A 7,471-nucleotide genomic window follows, 5' to 3' on the forward strand; every position below is an offset into this window, starting at 1 on the left:
AAATTGGTACCGAGAACCATGGATTTTCACTGGTATTGGTACCGAATACTGAAATTTTGGTACTGTGACAACACTACCACAGAGCATGGCCCCTCCCCTATGTCGATGACGCACCGGAGCCACCGATCATAGCCCCTCCCCTAACACTATAATAACTGTCGATGACGCACCGGAGCCACCGAGCATGGCCCCTCCCCTAACACTATAATAACTGTCGATGACGCACCGGAGCCACCGAGCATGGCCCCTCCCCTAACACTATAATAACTGTCGATGACGCACCGGAGCCACCGAGCATGGCCCCTCCCCTAACACTATAATAACTGTCGATGACGCACCGGAGCCACCGAGCATGGCCCCTCCCCTAACACTATAATAACTGTCGATGACGCACCGGAGCCACCGAGCATGGCCCCTCCCCTAACACTATAATAACTGTCGATGACGCACCGGAGCCACCGAGCATGGCCCCTCCCCTAACACTATAATAACTGTCGATGACGCACCGGAGCCACCGAGCATGGCCCCTCCCCTAACACTATCATAACTGTCGATGACGCACCGGAGCCACCGATCATGGCCCCTCCCCTAACACTATAACAACTGTCGATGACACACCGGAGCCACCGAGCATGGCTCCTCCCCTAACACTATAACTAGAGCACATTTGCATCAGTTCACCCGCTCAATCACGAGTTACTGTCAGTACCATTAGTTACTACAGCCTACAGTTTGCTAGCTAGCTATGCCTTCATCACGGAAATGCGTATTACCTGGTTGCGATAACTTGCGAAACCGCTCTGTGTCCATATTTAAATTTCCTAATAATGATTTTATCAAAAAGAGGTGGATTCATTTTGTGAAGAGCCACCTTGATGGACAGCTGAGGATCACCGCCAACATCCGCCTCTGTAGTGATAATTTTAAAACAGATTGTTTTATTAACTTTCATCGGAGACAACTGGGATTCACTGATAATCCACTGTTACTGGAGAATGGGGCCGAACCGACTATCCTACCCCGGCCTTCATCCTCCCGTCGCCGACATTTGGTGCCATCGTCGGCAGTACGTGCCCACCAATGAGTGTAAGTTAACTTGTGTAACTTATGTTATAATTATAGTAGGTAGTCCACAGTAACTCTACTAAATTTACTCTAATAGCATCCATTCAGGCTGTAGTGGTAGTTGACAGTTAAAGGCACAATATGTAAGATTTTTTTATTAAAATATCCAAAAACCACTAGAACAGTGTTATATATTTTGCTGACTTTGTGTACTTACATTATCCCAAATGTTTCGAAGAATGTTTAAATCCAGAGAAATAAGCAATTTTAACTAGTGACACGGAGCGTGTCCATAGTGTCATTGTGTCGCCTGCCAATGACATCATAACCTCTCGATTTCCGGTTTTGTTTTGTAGAAAACATGGAAGTAGCATGATAACAGAACTTTGAAATGTATATAGTATGTTAAATGAGCGCTGCTTTTTTCCCCACATACGCACGACCGGAAGTAGTCGACTGTGGCATAATAAAAGCTCCGCTGCTTTCGAGCCGTGTGTCACGCTCGTTCAGCGGCTTCGTTTCGCTTCGACGAATCATTAGCTCATCAATGAACATGATTTCTGCCCGAGTCCCGTCAGAATGCATCGGCTGTGGGGATGAGGATGAAGATGACAACTCCCATGATTCCACACTCAGTCACGGCATCATCAAACTTCGCCTTTGTCTGTTTATTTTGAATACACGCCCTCTAGCGGCGAAAATTACATATTGTGCCTTTAAGAGGAGGCAGCTTTCCCACGAGTGGGTGTGGTTTCAATGCCGACAGTGGACTCGCCCCCAACGTTTGAGAGCAGAGGATACTTTATCGAGATTTTGATAACTTACTTTATGTACTTAGCAGATTTTTTTATCATTCAAATTTGGCTGAGTGGTTAATACATTTTTCTGTGGTGTGACAAACTCAGAACACATACTTAAAGAGCAGGTCATATGGTATTTTAAAGTGTCCTAATATTGTGTTGGAGTCCCCTACAACAGGTTTAAATGCATCTAAGATCAGGAAACATTGTCATTTTCTCAGAATATACATTTAATATTAGAATCATTTTTCAATGATTTCAAAACGATTCATTCGAAGCAGTTCTGAGCTTAAGGTCTGTAAACTCCTCCCTTTCATAAGCCTACTCTGCTCTGATTGGTCAGCTGGCCAAGTCTGTTGTGATTGGTCTGTTGTCGGAAATGAAACGCCCTTTAACTATTTTTTTGCTCCGGAGGATTACTTGTAAACAAAGATGTTATAATCTTACAAAAAGTAGACATCGATATTACCTTTATAATTTGAGCCCGAGTCTGAGGATGATACCGATGCAGTCGCTCAAACAGAAACTCCATCGCAAGCACGACTAGATTAGGACGTTTCTCAGTGGTAAGTTTAAACTTTGTATGTGGTACTTTACGTGATGTCTTCACTTCATCATCATCTTTCGCAATGAAAACAAAACAAACTTGCTTTCACCACGCAGAACGCAGCGTCTTCTCGACATGATGTAAACACACTAACTAACGTAAGTGTTTGTGGGCAGGTCAGTAGGGCTGGGCGATATGGCCAAAAAATTATCTTGATATTTTTTTTTTTTCATATCAGTCGATATCGATAATTATCACGATAAATGTCAAATTTTTATTTCTTTCAAGTTTAAAGGCAGAGTTTTGCTCCAATGTGAAAGTTATAAAAACCAGGGGTCTCATTTATAAAACTCTTCATAGATTTCATCCTAAAAGTGTGCGTATGCACAAAAGCTAGATTTTGCGTACGCACAAAACTTTTCAGATTTATTAAAACATGCATATGCCAGAACCTGCGCAAAAATTCCTTTATAAATCCCAGTCAGAGGAAGATTGTGCGTACGTGCATCTCCACCCCGACTCCTCCCTAAAATCACCATATATGGAGCTTACAACGCCTAGTTTTACTATGCATAACCTCATCTGCATATCATTTCCATGCATATTCCCATCCACGTGACACCATATTTAACACCATTAAAGATACAAGACATTAAAGAAATATGAGATATGCACTATAAATGCCATTTGTGCCATACACAATTTTTATTGCTAAAAATCATCCAGTATCCTTGTTGTTTTAGCATAAATATATCAAAATCCATAAAAACAAAACTGTTTAAAATAGTTCTCAGATAAATATTTTAGAATAGAGTTGATCTCATTCTTTTCCACTGGCCGAATAGTATTTCAGTTGTTTTAAACAATTCAAATCAAATTAAATGTATGCAGTTTTGCTGATAAGGTGAACATCTTTTAGCTATCTTTTAGTGGAAAAAATATAGGCCTATATTTATTGCAGTGTAAATAGAATTGTCTGACACGGCACGTCACTGACAAAGTAGCCTATTTTAAAAAGAAAACATGCAAATTACCATTTTCTTCAAGTTGTATCCTTCAAATACAGTTGTATTTTCCATAATGTTGTGGAGATCAACACCTCCGTGCAGCTGTGGTTGTACAGTAAGCTATTATCATTGGTCCTATTCAAACCGGACAATAGACCGTTCGTCCACTGAATCCAGCAGTGTCCGCCATAATATCGAAGTAAGTGCACATCATTGATCATAGTTCTCACTAAAATATTTTCTCATAACATGAGATCTGCAGTTTAGTTTAAATATGAATTATTGTGCACCTATAGCACTCCTCGCTGTCATTAAAACAGCATGCCACAGGAAGAGTGATCAAGCGCATCCACTAAATATGTCTAAATTCATATCATTTTTGTTTAACTTCTGCGTAATGACTTTACATAATTTCAGTGCTTATCTCTATTAATGAGAGTGGAATATTTAATGTAAATGTGTATATCAAAATGAAAGCAGATTTTAAAATCGTTGTTTACTTCATTACTTTTCTCACTCCAGGAAAAAGAGTGCGTACGCATGGTCTAGAATGTCCGTACGGTGCGTACATATTTACGTTAGTAAGTTAATTTTTTATAAATCCCGATATGTGCGTGGAAAATTGTGTACGCAATTTCTATGCCTATTTTGTGCGTGCACAGCGTTTATAAATGAGACCCCTGATGGTTAATTGTGGTTTTCAACTATTCTTTATGGTCAGAACATGACAAACTAGGGCTGCTCGATTATGGCAAAAATCATGATCACGATTATTTTGGCCAATATTGTAATCACGATTATTTAACACAATTATGAGGGGGCCATATGACCAAAACTTTGTACGAGTCATTTATTTAAAGATAGATCAAATATACATTTCCTGTAAATAAGGTTGCTATGACATCTACATTGTAGAGACCAGCAGAATTTCAAACACAAAGTCCTCAATTATTGAAAATAATTATACTGTCAGTAATAAAAAAAGCAAAGGACAAATACAATAGAATAAAAGATACAAATGAAACTAACTGTGCTTTAATGCTTTTTATGCAAGTCTCAAGCACTTTACAGCCTACTACAGAAATGAATAATCAAATGTAAAATAAAACAGCATAGTCTTCACTAGACATGGGCCGATTACCGGTTTCAAGGTATACTGCGATTTGAAAATTTCAGAGTTTCAAAACCACTAATATTTTCCATTATACCGTTCCTGCGGTATGCGCTGTTTTTCATGTCTCTTCAAACACTGAAAGTGTAGGAATCCCTCAGGTTGAGTGCAGTGTAGAGAGTAACACGACCCTCCTCCTCCTGTTGGTGCGAGCGAGTGGTCAGTCACGTGTGTACTGTGTAGGACGGCCGAAATAAGGAGCTGCCCCTGGAACTTACGCGATCAGCAACCGGCCGTTTTTTGTCTTATTGCAACTCGTCTCTGTTCTGGACTTGCACAAACTGCATTGCAATGCAATCATTTTCCAAAATGTTATTTATGTGAAAATATGAAGTCTGTAAACGCCTGTTAACACAGGCCAGAGACGCTGAAGACGGACGCACAGAGAAAAATACTCTAGCAGGCAGGTCACTCACTGTTCATGATGCACAAACTATTGGAAGAAAATCCTAAATATTGATTTGGGGGTTTATATGAATGTGTTTCTGAGGGGAACTGACTGAAGTTTAAACTGAAGTTTACGTGGTATTTTCTTTTCATCTCGTCTCTGTATATTTCATATTAAAGCAGTGTTTCAGCGCAGTGCTGCTTTGTTTACAGCGGTAACCAAGGAAACGCCGTATCTGGTGTTCCAGAAGCGCCTCCTGCTGTCAGAGAGTGAATCTGCGTCTCATTCAGAGCTTCTGCTGTTTGATTCGTTCAGGCATGTAGTATAATTTCACAAAGCTAGTCAGAACATTCTGTTTTTGCTTCAAATTGGGTTATTATTCTTTGTTTACAGCGGTAACCAAGGAAACGCCGTATCTGGTGTTCCATGAGCGCCTCCTGCTGTCAGAGAGTGAATATGCGTCTCATTCAGAGCTTTTGCCGTTTGTTTCGTTCAGGCATGTAGTATAATTTCACAAAGCTAGTCAGAACATTCAATTGGGTTATTATTAAATCAAATTATGTATATGACATTATATAACTAAATATGAAATTATATCAATTATATGTATATGAATTATATAACTAAAATTACATAACTGTAATTACAGATTTAGGTTAAATAAAGATGTCAGTTGCGGTGGGAGGACCAAACGACAGACACAGTGGATGTGGCGTCAGGCCTCAGAGGCTTTTATTAACAGAAAATAAACTGTCCAAAAAAAGGGAATCAAGTGTCCAAAACAAACAGGGGATCTGTTGGCCCCGTCGTGCTGCAGGGTTTCTGAAGGGAAGGGCAGTGGTCAGGAAGGAAGGGTCCAGGTAAGGGACGGAGTCTGGCGGCCTAATGCGCTCCCCTCTCCGGTCCGGGGCGCGAGGGGCGGCTGCTTCTTCCAGCAGATGCATCCTTCTCGTTGCCCACGGGACGCGAAGGGACTAGACAGCCCGGCATCCTGGCCCGACGGCCGTGTAACGGGTGGGGTTCTCGTCCGGACCACGGGTCCGGCAGCTCACGACTCTGGCGGCACAGGAGTCCCTCTACGCACCCTTCCTGGACCCACGAGGACACCAGCGTGCATGCACGGGGAAGAGACCGGTCTCCCGAGGAGAGGTGCGCTCGGCATTTAAACAGCGGCGGTGATGAGGCTCCATTCGGTTCAGGTGTGCCCCATCACACGCCACCAGCCCTGGCTATTTCAGCACCCCTCCTCTCTCACGCACCCACTCCTGTCGAGAGCCTGGCGAAGGGCGGTGATTAAGGGACGGGGTGATGCTGATAATTAGCGGGAGGCAGCCGACTCGTCACACAGTCTTTATTTTTCTTCTTTTTAGGAAACAAATCAAAGAAAAAAATGAACAAATTCTACTGTTCCAAATATTCTGTATGTTGCTCAAAAACAAGATATATTGTGAAAATATATTGTTTTTACCCAGTCATTTAAAAATAACACATTTTACAGCTGTAACGACAATACCGTGATACCGTGATATTTTTGCTTAAGGTTATCATAACGTCAAAATCTCATACCGGCCCACCGTGATACCGTGAAACCGTCATACCGGCCCATGCCTAGTCTTCGCTGTAAGAATTAAACTTTTTTGTTTTTTATTAAAGCTACAAAGTCCTTCACTTATAGAAAAAAAACTTCAAGAAACATAAAACCAGATAAAAACGAATGATTGTCAGAGCCATATTTCACATTGGAAAATGAAAACTGCCATTTACTCATCATAAATTGCTTTCTTTTGCATAACAAAAAAGATGTTACACATTGACCATCCACTTCCATTGCATCTTTTTCCACACAATGAAAGCGAATGGTAACTGAAACTGTCAATCTGTAATACATTTTGTTTTCCACAGAAGTGGTCAAATACACAACAAAAAAGTTCATTTGGGGGTTTAACTACACCCTTTAAGCAACTAAACCCACTATTGGTGGTTCATATGACAGAGCCACAAGGAAATAAATGAACCAAACAGGCTGATTCAATTATGAAATCCTCAAGATACTGAAACTCCAACATCCAAATAGCTTTAAACTCTTTTTAAATAAGTTGTTCACATACTCATTGCAGAACAGACAAGTAGAGCTGATAAAAGAAACCACTAGGGTAACATTTCCCAAATGTTGAGTTTTCTGCACGCTAGGCTCCCAGAAGTGCGAGGAAAGCAGCGAGCTGCTTCTACAGACGTGTCACACCGCAGCCATGATGCTCTGCCGGAGTAGCTAACAGCGCTAGCCTCCATATGGCACTGACACGTTCACATCCACTCCACTTTCAATACCATAACAGCATCGTTTTATTCCCAAACCAAGATTTAACGACCTCAACACGCCATCTGACGAAAACCCACCTCGATAACCATCGGAGAAAACCATAAAATCAAACCGGGCCCGCTCAGTAAACGTGAAGGGAACTGTCGATTTCACCGCACTAGCTTATTAGCTCA

At 41.4% G+C, this 7,471-nt stretch overlaps 1 protein-coding gene across 14 annotated transcripts in view; it reads right to left on the minus strand.

Moving 5' to 3' along the window:
• LOC107677601 (eukaryotic translation initiation factor 4 gamma 1-like) overlaps window positions 1–7,471 on the minus strand; it is a 32,359-nt gene that overhangs the window by 23,803 nt on the left and 1,085 nt on the right. The window lies entirely within an intron of this gene.

Source organism: Sinocyclocheilus anshuiensis, unplaced genomic scaffold (genome assembly GCF_001515605.1).
Source record: "Sinocyclocheilus anshuiensis isolate Anshui unplaced genomic scaffold, SAMN03320099.WGS_v1.1 scaffold1299, whole genome shotgun sequence".
Classification (NCBI taxonomy): domain Eukaryota; kingdom Metazoa; phylum Chordata; class Actinopteri; order Cypriniformes; family Cyprinidae; genus Sinocyclocheilus; species Sinocyclocheilus anshuiensis.